The sequence below is a fragment of the Lagenorhynchus albirostris genome, chromosome 6 (assembly GCF_949774975.1).
Source record: "Lagenorhynchus albirostris chromosome 6, mLagAlb1.1, whole genome shotgun sequence".
Taxonomy (NCBI): domain Eukaryota; kingdom Metazoa; phylum Chordata; class Mammalia; order Artiodactyla; family Delphinidae; genus Lagenorhynchus; species Lagenorhynchus albirostris.
The window spans coordinates 25,667,443-25,688,042 of NC_083100.1; positions in this window are offsets into that span (position 1 = coordinate 25,667,443).

The following is a 20,600-nucleotide window of genomic DNA, read 5'->3' on the forward strand; positions in this document are numbered from 1 at the left end:
TACCAGGCTGAGGTACGAAGCAGAGTGAGCAAAGCAGACATGAGCCCCACCTCCATGGAGCTTATAGCTTAGTAGGAAAAATAAATAATGATTAAATAAAGATACAAACATATTCTTAAACACTGTTAAATGAGATAGGAAAAGTAAATGCAGAAAAGAGATCATCCTTGGGTCATGAGCTAGCCTGTTAGTGTCAGGAAAATTTGAGCAGACATTTGAAGGGTAAAGAGTTAACCAAGTGAAGGGGGATTGGGTTAGATGGAATGGCAAGTGCAAAGGCCCTAAGGCAGGGAGAATATGCTAGTAAAACTGAAAAAAACAATGTGGTTGGAACACAAGGCTCAAGAAGGAAAGCAACATGAAATAAGGCTGACATGGAAAAGGCAGGGACCAGATCACACAGTACATTATAGATGATTCTGTTTACCAGGGCAGTCCTGGGTTACATTTGTCCTGGTATAAGTATTAACAGTAACCCCTTTCACTCATAAAGCATCCTGGTTTGAATGATAAATTATATGATCACCTACTTAGAGACCATGTTATGATTTGGGTTATTATTATGAGAATAAAATCACTGCCATTAAAGCATTTAACAAAAGGAGTAATATGATCAGATTGGGGTTTTGTAAAGATTCCTCTAACTGCAATGGGGAGAACAGATTGGGAAGTAAAAATTACAACAGAAGACTTCACCTCATAGGGTCAGGGAAACTTGAAGGGTAAGGAGTTAACCAAGTGAAGAGAAATTGGGTTAGATGGAAAAATGGTATGTGCTCCAGAGAGATGGAATGGGGCTGCTCATCTCTCTCTGTGGTCTGGCAAAGGAAGCTAGACTCAGGTCATGTCCTATGAAATAATTCCACCTTCCTCTTATGTAGGCTTTTCCCAGAGGGACACAGCCTTCTTCCCATCCATGGTTGACTTGGTTAGTCTATATAATAACAACAGCTGATATTTGATGTACAAATAAGAGTTTTAAGAACTTTACACATAATCTCTTAATCAGCACACTATCCCTGTGAGATAAGTACTATTATTATTCATGTCTTACAAGTGAGAAAATTAACTTTACTGAAGTTAATCAGCTAGTAAGTGACTCCATAAGAATTTGAACCTATGAAATCTGACCCCAAAGACTGGACATTTAACCACTATCCTATAACATATCTGGTTCCTCCTTTTAACCACTAAACAGGCATCATACCCTGAACTCCAACCATCTCATCTGCAACTCAATACTCTGCTAGCTTCTGTCTCTGATCCTCGTATGTCCCAATCATTTCAAAAGGCTTATTAAGAATGAAAAATGTAAAGTCACAGCTCACCCCTAACTTCGTGATCTCAGCCTGTCTCCTGAGACCCAGGGGAATAACTTGAAGTAAAACCAAGAAATGCCATTGGACTAAGATTTCTCTATGTCTATGATGCCTTGGTGAACCACAGTAAAGCCTGATTTACCTTTGCAATATTCCACTATGGACTATCCAGCTACCTTTAACACCTGCCATTCATCAGGAGCCAGTTTAATCCATTAATTCCATGCATAAGCTTTCCTTTTCCCCCAAAATCCACTATTCACAATTTTATAATCCTATATGTCCCCAGCAAACCTGGGCCTGGATCATTTCTAAGGAAATTGAAAACAGGTTTCTTTAATTGAGAGATATTAAGAATCTTACTCTAGGAGCTATATTAACAGAAAGTTAATTGGGTGTCATTAAGGTCTCCAGTTTTCCCCTATATCCATTTTCCTAGGAGGTTGACAATCCCTTTTGCTCCCCTCACCTGCAACTGTTATAAGGTGTCTTCCTGTTCACTCTTGGGAATTTATCTTTCTGGGTTGGCTTGTCCTGCCTATTTTCTCCAAATGTTAATAAATACTTATTGACCTTCTCACACTAACTGGGGTTTCAGTTTGAATTAGTGTTGCTTTTTTGGGTTTCCTAACTATAGAGAAGAGGGCCCGATTAGTTCTTCTTTAGGCTTATCTACCTCTGGCATTTTCCTAATAGTTAACTAGGGTCAACTTGTGGTAATTTTTTTTTTATTTTTTACAACTCACTTTGTCATAATATATTCTGTCTACTCTCTCGAACACCTCCTCACCTCTAATGCCACAAATGAGATATGGTGTTATGTGATTTTGGCATTTGTCTGATCTATTGCAGTGAACATGGGAGAAATAACGAATGTTACTGTCACGTTTGGTATGTGGATCATATTCTCTCTGGTGCTCATGGGCAGGTGTTGATGACACACAAAAAATAAAATGGCTTTCCAGGACAATTCTCTAAATTGTGAAGGATCGAATAGCACATGGACAGTGCTCTGGACTGGTTTCTCCTGCTCATGCCCGCTGCTGTTTGTCAGGGGATGCTGGTTGTTATACTGATGTGAGAAGACACATATGATGCTGGTTGTTAAACTGATGTGTTATACTGATGTGAGAATTGGAACCGGGCTGTGACTTGGTTCAGTCTTGTAAAATAGCTGAGAGTTCAGACTCTGGAGGCAGAGTGCCTTGGTTCAAGTCCTGGTTCCACTTCTCATTAGTTATATGACCTTGAGCAACTTACTTAAGTTCTCAAGCCTAAATTTCTTCATCTATAACTGAGAAAAATAGTGCCTACCTTATGGGGAAAGTTGTTAGTTTATATAAAATATTTTGTCAGAGAAAAAACAATAAGCATTAACTATATAGTTATTCCAACTGGTTAAGGTTTTTTAACTTATGTAAGGTTTGCTTTAAATGTATCCATCTGAACTAGGTTTGAGATTTCCACGACCTGTTGCAATGAGGCTGAGGGTTACATGAGGTCAGTAAAATCTCTTAAGATTCCACAACAAATCACACTGATCTGTCTTCTCTGGGTTAGCCATAATGCCTAGGGCTTTAGCCTTTAAGGGATGGTAGGAAAGTTCTGTTATCAGAAGTTTTAATTAGAGATAGCTTTAAATTTCATTCTACTTGGACTTTGGTTGCTCTGCAAATTTTTAACAATCCTACACACCAGAATCAATAAAAATTGGCCAATATCCACTAGAGTTTCGTTTATTTTTCCCTATGAACTCTCCAATATTTATTGACACGTAAGGATTCTATGCTGGGCTGTTTCTGTTTTAAGTTGTAACTATATTTTATGTTTGGTTCTGTAATGTCTTAAATAGCCAGCTAAGCTCTAAGTCAAACACCATAGGTACTCTTAACCAGATGTGCTTAAATAATTTTCTTTGTGAAATTTTAGTGAGGGTTACCCAAAGTCAAAAACTTATGTGTGTGTAGGTGTGTTTTTCAAGTAAATAATAAAAAATAAAATAAAAATGGAGATGTGGCCTATCACACTAAACTGCCTTTGGTTAATCTGTGTTACTTCAACTCTCTGAGCGTTCTGTGTAAAATAAAGTTTGTTGAACTGTACAATTTCTGTTCTTTGAAAGTTTAAATTTTAGACTTTAAACATGTCATATCACAATACTACAGTGTTTAAACCAAATATTTTACTATATAGCCCTAAAAAGTATGAGTCTTTTAGACATTTACTGGATGCCTGCTATGTGCTAGACACTATTCGAAACAATTTTACTAACTCAGTGAGGTATATGTGTATCACTTGTATCTTATAAATGAAAAACTAAGGCTCAAATACATCAAATCCTTCATCAGGGTCACAAGCCTAAAGGCAGCATACATCAGTCGGTCTGACTCCAAAGCCAATGCTGTAGCATTCAGTTCCTTGATACACCGAATCTAAGTCAAGTAAAAGAGGGTAAACTGGCATTCTTATCAATTAGAAAAGTCCCCATCTCCATTCAGTGATTTTATCCACTTTTGGAATAGGCTAGGATATCTTTCTGAAGCCCTATCTCAGAAAACAATATTCACACATAAGTAGAATATTAGTGCAAAGAATGCCCCAGTGAAATTTCCTTTAATACAATTTTATCTCTTAATTCCCTCAAGCAAAGCAATCTCCCAGGATTGTGATTTCTTTGGCTGCACCCCATAATATTCTAGACATAAGGTGTCTCTAACAAAACTGAATTCCATGAAAAGGATAACCAACAAGTGCTTATTCAACAATACTTCTATTCAGCCCTTCAACAAATACTGATTGGGCCCTTGCTGTGTATAGACTCTGTATGCATAACCAATTCAGCAAGTCCTCACTCTGCAGGATGGACAGGTTTGTATGAACTGGGAATGGGAGAGCAACTCAAGTGGTGCTATAATGTGAAGGCAGCTTTAAGTAGTAAAAAGTTAAGCCACAATCGCCAACAAAATGCTGTATGCTAGGAGGAATAGGTCAAAATCAAACATCGATTTTCATCAGATTATAGACGAGCCTTGAATGTCAGCCTAAGGAGTCTGACTGATTTCCCAAAGATGACGAATGTGCAAATTACTCTTAGTGTTATTTCTAAATCCAATTCAAAACAAGAAAAATCAGCGATGATTAGCATAATCGAGCATCAGTCCTCTAGTGCTATTTTTGAAAGAAGTTAGATAATTCTTCTACTTGTCAATTTCTACTTTCAAAAATGAAATTTGCTGTCCTCTTTCTCTCACATATTCAGCATGATTATAGACAGCCACTCAGTTGATTTACCTTAGATAATTTGATACAACATCGATAGAAAAATCAAGTCAGAGCATCCTAATATCAATACGTTCTGTGGCATTGTCCCCTACTGCTTTTTTGCAACTGCTCCAGCTTCCTGGTGTCATCTCTACATCATGACACTGGTGGTATGGGAGAGCTAGTGTTGTTATTCATATAGAAAGCTTTTTATTGGAGATGGAGGGATTTGAGCTTCTTATTAGACAGAATCCATAGTTGATTTGGGGGCTCTATATTTTCAAAGAATGCAGGATACTAAGCAATACCTAGCAGAGTTGATATGCCCCCAAAATTATAATAAAAAAATGAAACCCTAGCAACATACTCTTTCTCAAACTTAAAGTCGTTTTTGAACTATGGAGATACTTCCATAGATATGATATTTTTACAGTTAATTTATAGGTTCAGAACTATAAATTATAGACTCTCAATCTGGAGAACAGTAAAGGGGGCAGGTTAGAATGAACACATTCTTGGCAGTTTTTCTCATTACAGTTAGTAACTGAAATTCATTAGGTTTTTAGCTTTTTTTCCTATGTAAGTTTACTTTTGATAAACTCTAAAACCATCTAAATTTCTACTAGAAAGAAGAAATTCTTTCTGTTCCCATCTCCACCTGGCAAAACACTAGGACTCCTTTGGAGAGCAATGTGTCTTATACAAGTGTGAATGGACAATTTAGAATAATTTTTAAAATTTTGGAAGCTAGTCTATAAATATGTTATTTGTATTGTACTCTATGAGAGCGAGTCAGTCCATCTTACCTATTTCAGTATAGTTTAATTTTCATTCATTTGTTCATTCATTCATTCACGAAGTAACATAAAGTGGTGAAAAGACAATGGGCCTTTGGATTAAATGGGCTCATGCTGAAATTATAGCTTGCCACTTAGAGAAAGTGAAATTATTTGTTTGATCAATGCAGCAATGACAAGAGATATGCTTGAGAAATGTCCAGTAGTCTATCTTTCAAGTTCTTCTAAATTTTGTGCAATGGAGAGACAAAGTTATTTTAAAAGTGAAATTATAATACAATGAGGTAAGTAGTTTAACAGGAGTGTTCAAGATGGTCCTCTAAACAAACTGGAGGAAAAAGGCATCCTGGGCTATAAGTTCTAACATGAGTACTTAAAGTACTTAAAGAAGAAATTGACCAAGTGAAGGGGACAAAGGGATGAGGATATTAAAAGGAGAAAGTGTATCCCATCTAAGCAAAGACAGCAGAAGTGTTATGGCTCAGAGTAGAGGGAAGAAAAATGTCATATAAGGCAATGAAATAGCTGAATCTGGCAGAAACTTAGAATGCAAGGGAGTATGCCATGGTCATCCAAGCAACTGTTTTCAGCACAACACTGAGGCTTTTAGTTTTCTTAAAAGAACAAATAAAGACAGAACACTGTCACAGAGAGGTCATGCATATAATTGTTCAATGTAGCCTCTTATGACCCCATGTATTTCTTTTGTAATCTTTTCTTTTTTATTTATAGTTTCATTTTTTTGAGTCCTCACTTTTATTTCTTGGTTAGTGTAGCTGAAGGTTTGTTAATTCTGTTCATGTTTTCAAAAAACTCTTAGTTTTATTGATTTTTTCTATTGTCTTTCTAGTCTCAATTTTAAAAATTTTTGCTCTAATCTTTATTATTTTCTTCTTTCTGCTAACCTTAGGCTTAATTTATTTTTCTAATTCCTTGAAGTGTAAAGTTAGGTTGTATATTTGAGATATTTTTTTCTTATGTGGGTATTTATCTCCATAAATTTCCCTCTTAGAAAATGTTTGTTGCATCCCATAAGTTTTGTATATGTGTATTCATTTTCATTTGTCTCAAGATACTTTCTGATTCACCTTTTGGTTTCTTCTTCAACCTTTTAATTGTTCAGGAGTGTGTTGTATAATTTCTAAGTATTAGTGAATTTTTAAATTTTCCTCCTGTAATTTGATTTCTAGTTTTGTACCATTGTGATTGGAAGAGATACTTGATAGGATTTCAATCTTCTTAAGTGTGTTAAGACTTGGTTTGTGGCTCAACATATGATTTATCCTGGAGAATGTTCCATGTATGCTTAAGAAGAATGTGTATTCTGGTACTGTTGGATGGAATGCCCTCTATATGTCTGTTAGGTCAAAGAGGCTAGTATGAACAATCATACACCAACAAGTTGGACAACAAAGAAAATAGATAAATTCCTAGAAACACACAACCTACCAAGACTGGGTCTGAAGAAAAAGAAAATCTGAACAGACCACAAATCATGAAGGAGATTGAAGCAGTAATCAAAAATTTCCCAACAAAGAAAAGCTCAGGATCAGTGGGCTACCAAACATTCAAAGAATAACGAATGTCAATTCGTCTCAAACTCTTCCAAAAAGCTGAAGAGGAAAGAACACTCCCAAACTTATTTTACCAGGCCAGCATTATCCTATACCAAAACTAGATGAGCACACTACAAGAAAAGAAAACTACAGGCAAATATATCTGAAAAATGTATATGCAAAAATTCTAACAAACTAAAATCAACAGCACAATAGAAATATCATATACTATGATCAAGTGAGGTTTATACCTGTGATGCAAGGGTGATTTGACATAAGCAAATTAATAAATGTGATACACCACAATGATAGAATTAAGGGTAAACTCCTCTGATCATCTCAATAAATAAAGGAAAAGTGTTTTGACATAATTCAACACTCTTTCAAGATATAAACTCTCAATAGACTGGGTATAGAAGGAATATACTGCCACATAATTATCGCTGTATATGTCTAAACCACAGGCAACATTATACTCAATGGCGAAAGTTTGAAAGCTTTTTCTCTAAGATATGGAAAAAGACAAAACTGCTTCCTCACTGCTCTTATTTGACATAGTACTGGAAAGTCCTAGCCAAAGCAAATAAGCTCAAAAAAGAAATAACAGGCATCTGAATTGGAAAGGAAGAAGTAAAGTTGTCTCTATTTGCACATCACATGATTTTATATGTAGAAAACCCTAAAGACTTACCATTTTAACTATTTTAAATGTATAATTCAGAGGCATTAATTACAATCACAACATTGTAAAGTCATCATCACCATCTATTTCCAAAACTTTCATCACTCCAAACAGTAGCTCTTTAACCATTCATCAATAACATCTCATATACCCTCTCCTCAGTTCCTGTTAACCTCTAATTACTTTCTTTCTCTATAAATTTGCCTATACTAGATATTTGATAAAGTAAAAGCAAGAAAAGAAAAAAAACAGATAAACTGAACTTCATCAAAATTAAAAACTTTTGTACATCAAAGGACACTGTCAATAGAGTAAAAAGACAACTTATAGTATAAGAGAAAATATTTGGAAATCATATTTCTGATGAGTTTAATATCCAAAATATATAAACAATTCCTACAGCTCAACAACAAAAAAAACAAAAAACTCAGTTAAAAAAATAAAGAACTTGAATAGATTTTTCTCCAAAGAAGATATAAAAGTGGTCAAAAACAAATGAAAAGATACTCAATAGCTTTAGTCATTAGGGAAATGTAAATTGAAACTACAATGAGATACCACTTCACACTTACTAGGGTAGCTATAATCAAGAAAAATTTAAAATAACAAGTGTTGGTGAGGATGTGGAGAAATTGGGACCCTAGTACATTTCTGGTGGAAAGGAAAAATGGTATATCCACTGTGGTAAACAGTTTGGTGTTTCCTCAAAAAGTTAAACAAATGTACCACATGACCCAGAAATCCCACCCACGTATATACCCCAAAGAATTGAAAACAGGGACTCAAACCCATGCTTGTATACCAATGTTCATTAGAATATTATTCACAATAGCCAAAAGGTGGAAACAACTCAAGTATCCAACAACAGATGAATGGATAATCAAAATGCAGTGTAATGTACAATGAAATATTCATTCATAAAAAGGAATAAATCTCTGATAGATGCTACCACATGGATGAACGTTGGAAATATTATGCTAAGTGAACTAAGCTAGACACAAAAAGACAAATATTCTATAATTCTTGCATTATTTTTCTTCATCTTCAGCACCATTGAAATTGTTTCAGCAAGTCAGTCTTTAACCACAGTTGTCTCTGAGATCCTGGCATTCTTAGTTTTTATCTTGTAAATCTGTTGGGATTTTGCAAGGATCAGCTTTATACTATTTCCACTGTATCATCATTATAAAAAACTGTTCCTTACAGAGAATAGTAGATGTTGAGTGATAATGTGTATTAAAACCCACAAGAGTTAAAACAAAACACAAAAACATACACTTGTCTTAGTCTATCAGGGCTGCTATTATGAAAATACCATAACCTGGCAGCTTAAATAACAAATATTTATTTCTCATAGTTCTGGAGACAGAAAGTCCACAATTAAGGTGCAGGCAGATTCTCTGTTAGGTAACGGTCCACTTACTGATTCATAGAGGGCTGTCTTCTTCCTGTGTCCTCACATGGCAGAGGAGTGAGAGAGCTCTCTGATGTCTCTTTTATAAGGGCACTAATTTCATTTATGAGGGCTCCAGTCTTATGACCTAATCACCTCCCAAAGGCCCGTCCTCCTAACACTATCACATTGAGGGGTAGGATTTTGACATATGAATGTTGTGGGAACACAAACAGTCTATTGCGACATATATACTGAAGTACTCCATATATAAAACTTTAATGAAATAGAGTTTCTTTGAAGATATTTAATTCCAAGGAGAAGGCAGGGCCCACTCTTGATGATGTTATTTTACAATATGGGGATTAATCTGTATATAACTTATAGTCGATCCTCCAAGTCTGCAGTTCCTCTGCATCCGAGGATTCAACCAACCAGGAACTGTGTAGTACTGTAGTATTTACTAATAAAAAATATCCATGCATAAGTAAACCCATGCAGTTCAAACTGGAGTTGCTCAAGTATCAACTGTACTTCAAGTGGAACTAGTCAAATTATTAAAGAAAGAGAGAAATATGACCCTAGTGTAAATATACATTTTAGTTGTTTATTTTCATATGTTTTGCTTGATAAAATGCGATATTAAAGTATTGCCCAGAAAAAAAAAAACATTTAGATTTAAAATTTTTCCTTAAGTTTCTTTTACTAAACAAAAATTAAGTATTAGGTATTAAGAAATAATGGAAAATAAAATAGATTTTTTAAAATATTAAATAGCTTTTAAAAAATTATTCTTAATAGGATTTTTACATTTAACACAAACATTAAAAGTCAAGCTTAAAATTAAATCATAATTATATTAAAATTATTTAAAATTAGGTCATCTGTGTATAATAAAAACCATATTACATTGCATTTTACCAACAAGAAAATTTTAGAATCTAGTACTTCTTTTTTTTTTTTGAACTAAAAATTTCCAATCACAGAGCCACAGCTGATGCCAAAGATAAATAGAATTGATTCAATAGCAGCCCAATAGGCAACGTAAAAACGATTCCTGCTGAACACGTTTTATTCTACTTTGAGACTCAAAAGGCTAATCTTGTTACATTTGAATGTGTAACCCTTGTCCTATCACATTCTGATAAGCATCTTTTAGTACTGGAAGTGCAATTTTCTCTTTAGCTTTAAAAACTTCTTCCTTTACTATAAATAGCAAGTGATTTATTGTCAACCTGCATATTCTTTTTTCAGTGCTTACCAATTTGATTCAACATTTAATAGTGAAAAAGTGCCTAGTCAAGGCTTTAGGATGAACAAAAAATAATAAATTTTGAAAAGAAAAACTAAAAGAGTGATTATTTACAAACTATTGAATACATGTTTGTGTACTTAAAAAATTCAATACTCTGTGGACGATATATTAGATATAATAAGTGAATTTAGCAAGAATTCCTAATGAGAAGGTCGATATACAAAAACCAATTGTATTAATAAACACCAGAAACAAAACCAAAATCATTTTCCAAAAAACTATTTATCAGAATATCATCCAAAAAAGTCTATTACCAAGAAATATATCTAAGAAGAATGTACAAGACTTTTGTAGTTAAAAACTATTAATGAGAAAAAATATTTTCAAGAACAAAAAGATGGAACAAAAGAAAAAAATGAAAAACAGATGGAAAGAAAAGTCATGTTTAAAAATGCAAAATTCAATGATTTAAAGTTATCAATTTTCCCTAAATTGATCTGTAGATCTTATGCAATTCCAATAAAAATTTCAAGGGTGTTTGTGCGTGCAAATTGATGTCAATACTAACATTTTATAGCGATGCAAAGAATAGTCCAAACTTTGTTTTGAATATCAAAGCTGTGCACTTACACTACTAGACATCAAAACTTAAAAATGAAATTACAACAATTTAGACTGTTGGATATTGGCACAAGGAAAGACTAGAAGACCAAAGAAAGATTTTTTTTTTAAGTCCAGAAGTGAAATTGCAATAAAATGAGAAAAAGATAGCCTTTATAATAATTGATGCTGGGTCAATTGAAAATGCAAATTGAAAAATTGGCCTCGTACTTCACGCCATACACAAAAATAAATTTTATATGAATTGTAGCTCTAAAAGTGAATAACAAAACAGTATGCTCCTAGAAAACAAATAAGAAAATATCTTCATGACCTTGGAGTAAGTAAAAATATTGCAAGTGGAATGCAAAATTGCTAATCATAAAAGTCATTTCTGCCTATCATAACAGTTTGGACCCAAAGTGTCACACCAACTGGCTTCTATAATGCCTGCCAACAGAGATTTAAAAAAGCAACCCAGAAGTTTGGACACATTAACTCCAAATAAGACAAACGTTGACCAATGAGAGACAGAAGATGGAAGAGAAGAAAGAACCAGGAGACAAATTCTCTTCTTTTATCCCTCCAAGGTGAGCAATCAACTATGTCTGCTGTGACTTATTATAAAGCAGTAACCTATTTCCTTTGAATGCCTCTCAACTCTCGCTGACATATTTTCTCTTTTTTAAAAAAAACTTTATTGGAGTAAAATTGCTTTACAATGGTATGTTAGTTTCTGCTTTATAACAAAGTGAATCAGCTATACATATACATATATCCCCAAATCTCCTCCCTCTTGCGCCTCCCTCCCACCCTCCCTATCCCATCCCTCTAGGTGGACACAAAGCACCGAGCTGATCTCCCTGTGCTATGTGGCTGCTTCCCACTAGCTAACTATTTTACATTTGGTAGTGTATATATGTCCATGCTACTCTCTCACTTCATCCCAGATTACCCTTCCTCCTCCCCATGTCCTCAGGTCCATTCTCAGCATCTGTGTCTTTATTCCTGTCCTGCCCTTAGGTTCTTCAAAATATTTTTTTTTGGTTGATTCCATATATATGTGTTAGAATATGGTATTTGTTTTTCTCTTTCTGACTTACTTCACTCTGTATGACAGACTCTAGGTCCATCCACCTCACAACAAATAACTCAATTTTGTTTCTTTTCATGGCTGAGTAATATTCCATTGTATATATGTGTCACATCTTCTTTACCCATTCACCTGTCGATGGACAGCTAGGTTGCTTCCATGTCCTGGCTACTGTAAATAGAGTTACAATGAACATTATGGTACATAGCACTTTTTGAATTATGGTTTTCTCAGGGCATATGCCCAGTAGTGGGATTGCTAGGTCGTATGGTAGTTCTATAATTTAGTTTGTAAGGAAACTCCATACTGTTCTCCATAGTGGCTGTATCAATTTACATTCCCACCAACAGGGCAGGAGAGTTCCCTTTTCTCCATACCCACTCCAACATTTATTGTTTGTAGATTTTTTGATAATGGTCATTCTGACTGGTATGAGGTGACATCTCATTGTAGTTTTGACTTGCTTTTCTCTAATGATTAGTGATGTTGAGCATCCTTTCATGTGTTAGTTGGCAATCTGTATATCTTCTTTGGAGAAAAGTCTATTTAGGACTTCTGCCCATTTTTGGATTGGGTTGTTTTGTTTTTGATATTGAGCTGCATGAGCTGCCTGTATATTTTGGAGAGTAATGCTTTTTCAGTTACTTCGTTTGCAAATATTTTCTCCCATCTTGTACAAACTACAGTGTTGTATTTTCATCTTGTTTTTGGTTTCCTTTGCTGTGCAAAAGATTTTAAGTTTCCTTAGGTCCCATTTGTTTACTTATTTATTTCTTTCCATTTCTCTAGGAGGTGGGTCAAAAAGTATCTTGCTGTGATTTATGTCATAGGGTGTTCTGCCTATGTTTTCCTCTAAGAGTTTTATAGTGTCTGGCCTTACATTTACGTCTTTAATCCATTTTGAGTTTACTTTTGTGTATGGTGTTACAGAGTGTTCTAATTTCATTCTTTTACACGTAGCTGTACAGTTTTCCCAGCACCACTTATTGAAGAAGCTGTCTTTTTTCCATTTTATATTCTTGCCTCCTTTATCAAAGATAAGGTGACCATATGTGTGTGGGTTGATCTCTGGGTTTTTAATCCTGTTCCTTTGATCTATATTTCTGTTTTTGTGCCAGTACCATACTATCTTGATTACTGTAGCTTTATAGTATAGTCTGAAGCCAGGGAGCCTGATTCCTCCAGCTCCGTTTCTCTTTCTCAAGATTGCTTTGGCCATTTGGGGTCTTGTTTGTATCCATACAAATTGCGAAATTTCTTCTTCTAGTTCTATGAAGAATGCCATTGGTATTTTGATAGGGATTTCATTGACTCTGTAGATTGCTTTGGGTAATATAGTCATTTTCACAATGTTGATTTTTCTAATCCAAGAACATGGTATATCTCTCCATCTCTTTGTATCATCTTTAATTTCCTTCATCAGTGTCTTATAGTTTTCTGCATATGGGTCTTTGTCTCCTTAGGTAGGTTTATTCCTAGGTATTTTATTCTTTTTGTTGCAGTGGTAAATGGGAGTGTTTCCTTAATTTCTCTTTCAGATATTTCATCATTAGTGTATAGGACTACCAGAGATTTCTGTGCATTAATTTTGTATCCTGCTACTTTACCAAATTCATTGATTAGCTCTAGTAGTTTTCTGGTAGCATCTTTAGGATTCTCTATGTATACTATCATGTCATCTGCAAACAATGACAATTTTATTTCTTCTTTTCTGATTTGGATTCCTTTTATTTCATTTTCTTCTCTGATTGCTGTGGTTAAAACTTCCAAAACTTTGTTGAATAATAGTGGTGAGAGTGGGCAGCCTTGTCTTGTTCCTGATCTTAATGGAAATGCTTTCAGTTTTTCACCATTGAGGACAATGTTGGCTGTGGCCTGGTCATATATGGCTTTTATTATGTTGAGGTAAGTTCCCTCTATGCCTTTCTGGAGGGTTTTCATCATAAATGGGGGTTGAATTTTGTCAAAAAGTTTATCTGCATCAAATGAGATGATCATATGGTTTTTCTCCTTCAATTTATTAATATGGTGTATCATATTGATTGATTGGCGTATATTGAATAATCATTACATTCCTGGGATAAACCCCACTTGATCATGGTGTACGATCCTTGTAATGTACTGTTGGATTCTGTTGGCTAGTATTTGGTTGAGGATTTTTGCATTGATGTTCATCAGTGATATTGGCTTGTAGTTATCTTTGTTTATGACATCTTTGTCTGGTTTTGGTATCAGGGTGATGGTGGCCTCGTAGAATGAATTGAGGAGCATTCCTCCCTCTGCTATATTTTGGAAGAGTTTGAGAAGGATGGGTGTTAGCTCTTCTCTAAATGTTTTATAGAATTCATCTGTGAAGCCATCTGGTCTTGGGCTTTTGTTTGTTGGAAGATTTCTGATCACAGTTTCAACTTGAGTGCTTGTGATGGCTCTGTTTATATTTTCTATTTCTTCCTGGTTCAGTCTTAGAAGGTTGTGCTTTTCTAAGAATGTGTCCATTTCTTCCAGGTTGTCCATTTTATTGGCATAGAGTTGCTTGTAGTAACCTCTCATGATCCTTTTTATTTCTGCAGAGTCATTGTTACTTCTCCTTTTTCATTGCTAATTCTGTTGATTTGAGTCTGCTTCCTTTTTGCTTGATGAGTCTGGCTAATGGTTTATCAATTTTGATTATCTTCTCAAATAACCAGCTTTTAGTTTTATTGACCTTTGCTATCATTTCCTTCATTTTTTTTTTCATTTACTTCTGCTCTGATCTTTATGATTTCTTTCCTTCTGCTAACTTTGGGGTTTTTTTGTTCTTCTTTCTCTATTTGCTTTAGGTGTAAGTTTATGTTGTTTATTTTAGATGTTTCTTGTTTCTTGAGGTAGGATTTCATTGCTATAAACTTCCCTCTTAGAACTGCTTTTGCTGCATCTCATAGGTTTTGGGTCATTGTGTTTTCATTGTCATTTGATTTTAGGTATTTTTTGATTTCCTCTCTGATTTCTTCAGTTACCTCTTGGTTATTTAGTATTGTTAAGCCTCCATGCTTTTGTATTTTTTACAGTTTTTTTCCTGTAATTGATATCTAGTCTCATAGTGTTGTGGTTGGAAAAGATACTTGATACAATTTCAATTTTCTTAAATTTACCAAGGTTTGATTTGTGCCCCAAGATATAATCTATCCTGGAGAATGTTCCATGAGCACTTGAGAAGAAAATGTATTGTGTTGTTTTTGGATGGAATGTCCTATAAACATCAATTAAGTCCTTCTTGTTTAATGTATCATTTAAAGCTTGTGTTTCCTTATTTATTTTCATTTTGGATCATCTGTCCATTGGGGAAATTGTGGTTTTAAAGTCCCCTACTATGATTGTGTTACTGTCGATTTCCCCTTTTATGGCTGTTAGCATTTGCCTTTTGTATTGTGGTGCTCCTATGTTGGGTGCATAAATAATTACAATTGTTAAATATTCTTATTGGATTTGTCCCTTGATCATTATGTAGTGTCCTTCTTTGTCTCTTGTAATAGTCTTTATTTTAAAGTCTGTTTTTTCTGATATGAGAATTGCTACTCCAGCTTTCTTTTGATTTCCATTTGCATGGAATTTCTTTTAGATCCCCTCACTTTCAGTCTGTATGTGTCTCTAGGCCTGAAGTGGGTCTCTTGTAGACAGCATATATACAGGTCTTCTTTTTGTATCCATTCAGCCAGTCTATGTCTTTTAGTTGGAGCATTTAATGCATTTACACTTAAGGTAGTTATGGATATGTATGTTCCTATTACTATTTTCTTAATTGTTATGGGTTTGTTATTGTAGGTTTTTTCCTTCTCTTGTGTTTTCTGCCTAGAGAAGTTCCTCTAGCATTTGTTGTATAGCTGGTTTGGTGGTGCTGAATTCTCTTAGCTTTTGCTTGTCTGTAATGGTTTTAATTTCTCCACTTAGTCTGAATGAGATCCTGGATAGATTAATCTTGGTTGTAAGTTTTTCTATTTCATCACTTTAAATATGTCCTGCCACTCCCTTCTGGCTCACAGAGTTTCTGCTGAAAGTTAAGCTGTTAACCTTATGGGGATTCCCTTGTATGTTATTTGTCGCTTTTCCCTTGTTGTTTTTAATATTTTTTATTTGTATTTAATTTTTGATAGTTTGATTAATATGTGTCTTGGCATGTTTCTCCTTGGATTTATCCTGTATGGGACTCTCTGTGCTTCCTGGGCTTGACTGACTATTTCCTTTCGCATACTAGGGAAGTTTTCAAGTATAATCTCTTCAAATATTTTCTCAGTCCCTTTTTTTTTTTTCTCCTTCTGGGACCCCTATAATTCTAATGTTGGTGCATTTAATGTTGTCCCTGAGGTCTCTGAGGCTGTCCTCAATTCTTTACATTCTCTTTTTTTATTCTGCTCTGTGGAAGTTATTTCCACTATTTTAACTTCCAGGTTACTTATCCATTCTTCTGCCTCAGTTATTCTGCTATTGATTCCTTCTAGAGAATTTTTAATTTCATTTATTGTGTTGTTCATCATTGTTTGCTCTTTTGTTCTTCTAGGTCCTTGTTAAATGTTTCTTGTATTTTCTCCATTCTACTTCCAAGATGTTGGATCATCTTTATGATCATTTCTCTTAATTTTTTTCATGTAGACTGCCTTTTTCCTCTTCATTTATTTGGTCTGGTGGGTTTTACCTTGCTCCTTCATCTGCTGTGTTTTTCTTTGTCTTCTCATTTTGCTTAGCTTACTGTGTTTGGGGTCTCCTTTTCGCAGTCTGCAGGTTCATATTTCCCATTGTTTTCAGTGTCTGTGCCCAGTGGGAAAAGTTGGTTTAGTGTGTGTGTAGGCTTCCTGGTGGAGGGGACTGGTGCCTGTGGTCTGGTGGATGAGGCCAGATATTTTCTTTCTGGTGGGCAGAACTGTGTCCAGTGGTGTGTTATCATGTGTCTATGCACTTATTATGATTTTAGGCAGCCTCTCTGCTAATATTTTAGGATGTGTTCCTGTCTTGCTAGTTGTTTGATATGGGGAATCCAGCACTAGCTTGCTGGTCATTGAGTGGAGCTGGGTCTTTGTGTTGAGAGGGAGATCTCTGGGTGTGCTTTCGTCATTTGATATTACATGGGGCCAGGACATCTCTGGTGGACCAATGTCTTTCACTCAGCTCTCCCACTTAAGAGGCTCAGACGTGACACCCAGCAGGAGCACTAAGACCCTGTCAGCCACATGGCTCAGAAGAAAAGGGAGAAAAAGAAAGAAAGAAAGAAGGAAAAAAATAAAATAAAGTTAAATTAAAAAGTTATTAAAATAAAAAATTGGTAAAAATAGTAAAATTAAAAAGTAATTAAAAAAGAAGGAAAGAAGGAAGAGAGCAAGCAAACCAAAAAACAAATCCACCAATGGTAACAAATGCTAAAAACAATACTTAAAAAAAAAATCAGACAGACAGAAAAATGGTAAAAGCAAAACTATACAGACAAAATCACACAAAGAAGCATACACATACACGCTCACAAAAAGGGAAAAAGAAAAAAATATATATTTTTTAAAAAAAGGGAAAAGAGCAACCAAATCAATAAACAAATCTATCAATCATAATAAGCTCTAAATACTAAACTAAGATAAACATAAAACCAGAAACAAATTAGATGCACAAAGTAAAACCCAAGTCTACAGTTGCTCCCAAAATCCATTGCTTCATTTTTGGGATGATTTGTTGTCTATTCAGGTATTTCATAGTGCAGGGTACATCACTTTGATTGTGGCGATTTAATCTGCTGCTCCTGAAGCTGCTGGGAGAAATTTCCCTTTCTCTTCTTTGTTTGCACAGCTTCTGGGGTTCAGCTTTGGATTTGGCCCTGCCTCTGCGTGTAGGTCACCTGAGGGTGTCTGTTCCCCACCCAGACAGGACGGGGTTAAAGTAGCAGCTGATTAAGGGGCTCTGGCTCACTCAGGTGGGAGGGAGGGTGGGGTATGGAATGTGGGGCAACCCTGCAGTGGCAGAGGCTGGCATGATGTTGCAACCGCCTGAGGCATGCCATGTGTTCTCCTGGGGAAGTTGTTCCTGGATCACGGGACACTAGCGGTTGTGGGCTGCACAGCCTCCCGGAAGGGGAGGTGTAAATAGTGAGCTGTGCTTGCCCACAGGCTGCTTGGTGGTGGCAGCAGCAGCCTTAGCATTTAATGCCCGTCTCTGGTATCCATGCTGATCGCTGCAGCTCGCTCCCGTCCCTGGAGCTCCTTTAGGTAGTGCTCTGAATCCCCTCTCCTCGCGCACCCTGAAACAATGGTCTCTTACCTCTTAGGTGGTTCCAGACTTTTTCCCGGACTCCCTCCTGGCTAGCTGTGGTACACTAGCCCCCTTCAGGCTGTGTTCACGCAGCCAATCCCAGTCCTCTCCCTGGAATCTGACCTCCAAAGCTTGGCCTCAGCTCCCAGTCCCGATCCATCCTGGCAGGTGAGCAGACAAGCCTCTCGGGCTGGTGAGTGCTGGTCAGCACAGATCCTCTGTGCGGGAATCTCTGCTTTGCCCTCTGCACCCCTGTAACCGAGCTCTCCTCTGTGGCTCCAAATCTTCCCCCCGCCCACCCCACCCTCCCGCGTCTCCACCAGTGAAGGGGCTTCCTAGTGCGTGGAACCTTTTCCTCCTTCACAGCTCCCTCCCTGAGGTGTAGGTCCCATCCCTATTCTTTTGTGTCTGTTTTTTCTTTTTTCTTTTGCCCTACCCAGGTACGTGGGGAGTTTCTTGCCTTTTGGGAAGTCTGAGGTCTTCTGCCAGCGTTCAGTACGTGCTCCGTAGGAGTTGTTCCACATGTAGATGTATTTTTGATGTATCTGTGGGGCAGAAGTTGATCTCCACCTTACTCCTCTGCCATCTTGAAGGCCCCCCCTATTTTTGAATTAACATTTATTTTCATCTGCATGGAAATTTTTTTGGTTTTGGAAGCATATTGAAATTTGAAGTGGTTGCAATTTTTACATGCAGTCCTGCTCCTCTTATTTACCTCACTCTCCCTCTAACAATAACTCTTTTTATTTTTATGTTGTCCTTCAAAGAATCCTGATTTGGACTTCTTTTTTTTTTTTTTTTTTTTTTTTTTTGCAATACGCGGGCCTCTCACAGTTGTGGCCTCTCCCGTTGTGGAGCACAGGCTCCGGACACGCAGGCTCAGCAGCCATGGCTCACGGGCCCAGCCCAGTGGGATCTTCCCAGACCGGGGCATGAAACCGTGTCCCCTGCATTGGCAGGTGGACTCTCAACCACTGTGCCACCAGGGAAGCCCTGGACTTCTGGATAGATTTGGTCTTAAAAGTTCAAATAAAAAACCAATATAGGGTAGATCATTCAGATATAATATGAATTTGTTCTTTAGTAATGAGATATTTTAATTAACTTTTGATACACTCTGCAAAGCAAGACTAAAGAAAGAATAAAATCTGGATATTACCCCACATAAAAATAAAACATTAATTAACAGGTGATTTTTTGGTGCCAAACCACACTTTTTAGATCAAAAATATGTAAGTTTAACTGTTTGTGCCTTTTTAAATAAAGAACATATAGCTGCTTGAATGAATAGCATGTTCCACCCAATCTTGAACTAGATTAACTACTTAAACAATTCATACCTCATCATAAAACAAGATTTTCTGCCTTTTTTTCATGATGATAGAGAAAAAAAGCAACTATTTTCAGTATGTATTAAATTAAGAACTGTGAAATATTAAGAAAAGCATATTCTTAAAGCTTATTCATAGTTTTTATACTGCCAAAGAGTACAAGCTTTCTGAATGAATGGAAAAGATTGTGTGGACTATGATATTTTTCTCTATTTGAAAATTTCAGTGATCCTTATTCTCAGGACCTTGAGGGTCTCTTATCACTCAAATCACAACTTAAGGAAATAGACTCTGAAATGTAGCATGTACTCTCTTTTTGGAAAATCATTGCAAAATGCTCTGGTTTGACTTTATCACAGTCCAGATTTATACTGTACAGGGCACAAGTGGTCAACAGAGATAAACTTCTTTTAGATGAGACCCAAGAGGCATGAAAGCCTTTTTCCTCCATGGACAGAATTCTGTGGAAGGAAGTTTTCTGGTCCTGGCACATGTTCCTCTACATTTTTGAGGTCCCATCACTTCTGTATTGCAACTTTTATGCAATTTTCAAATTAAAAATATAAAAAGATGTCCTTTCATTTTCGTAGGTCTCCTGTGATGAAAAACAACATTAAATTTGTATTCTTACCCTTTCTGACCAAGGCCTTATTTTATTCAGGGAGATTCAAAAAGTCTTTTCCTCTTTGCCCTTATAGTTCTCAATGAAAGTTCCTTCAAACTTAGTTTAAAGCCCTTTTCCTTAGTGAGCTCCCAAGGACTACTTCATTTAAATATTAGGTCTTACAGAGATGATCCCTTTGAGCTCTTTTGGCCTTAATTAAATGGAGCCACATCCTTTACCATCTTCCAGAAAAATGCTTTCTCATGGGAATGATGCCTGAGAAATGTAAACTAATGAAAATATTCTAAGCTAAACAAAGCTACTAATAAAGAACAGCCTGCTTTGCACACACTACCTCAGGCTAAGACCTTAGGAAAATTATCTTAGTGGTAAGAGGTTACAAATATGTGTAGTAATCGGGATCAATAATGCTAATTGTCCCAAG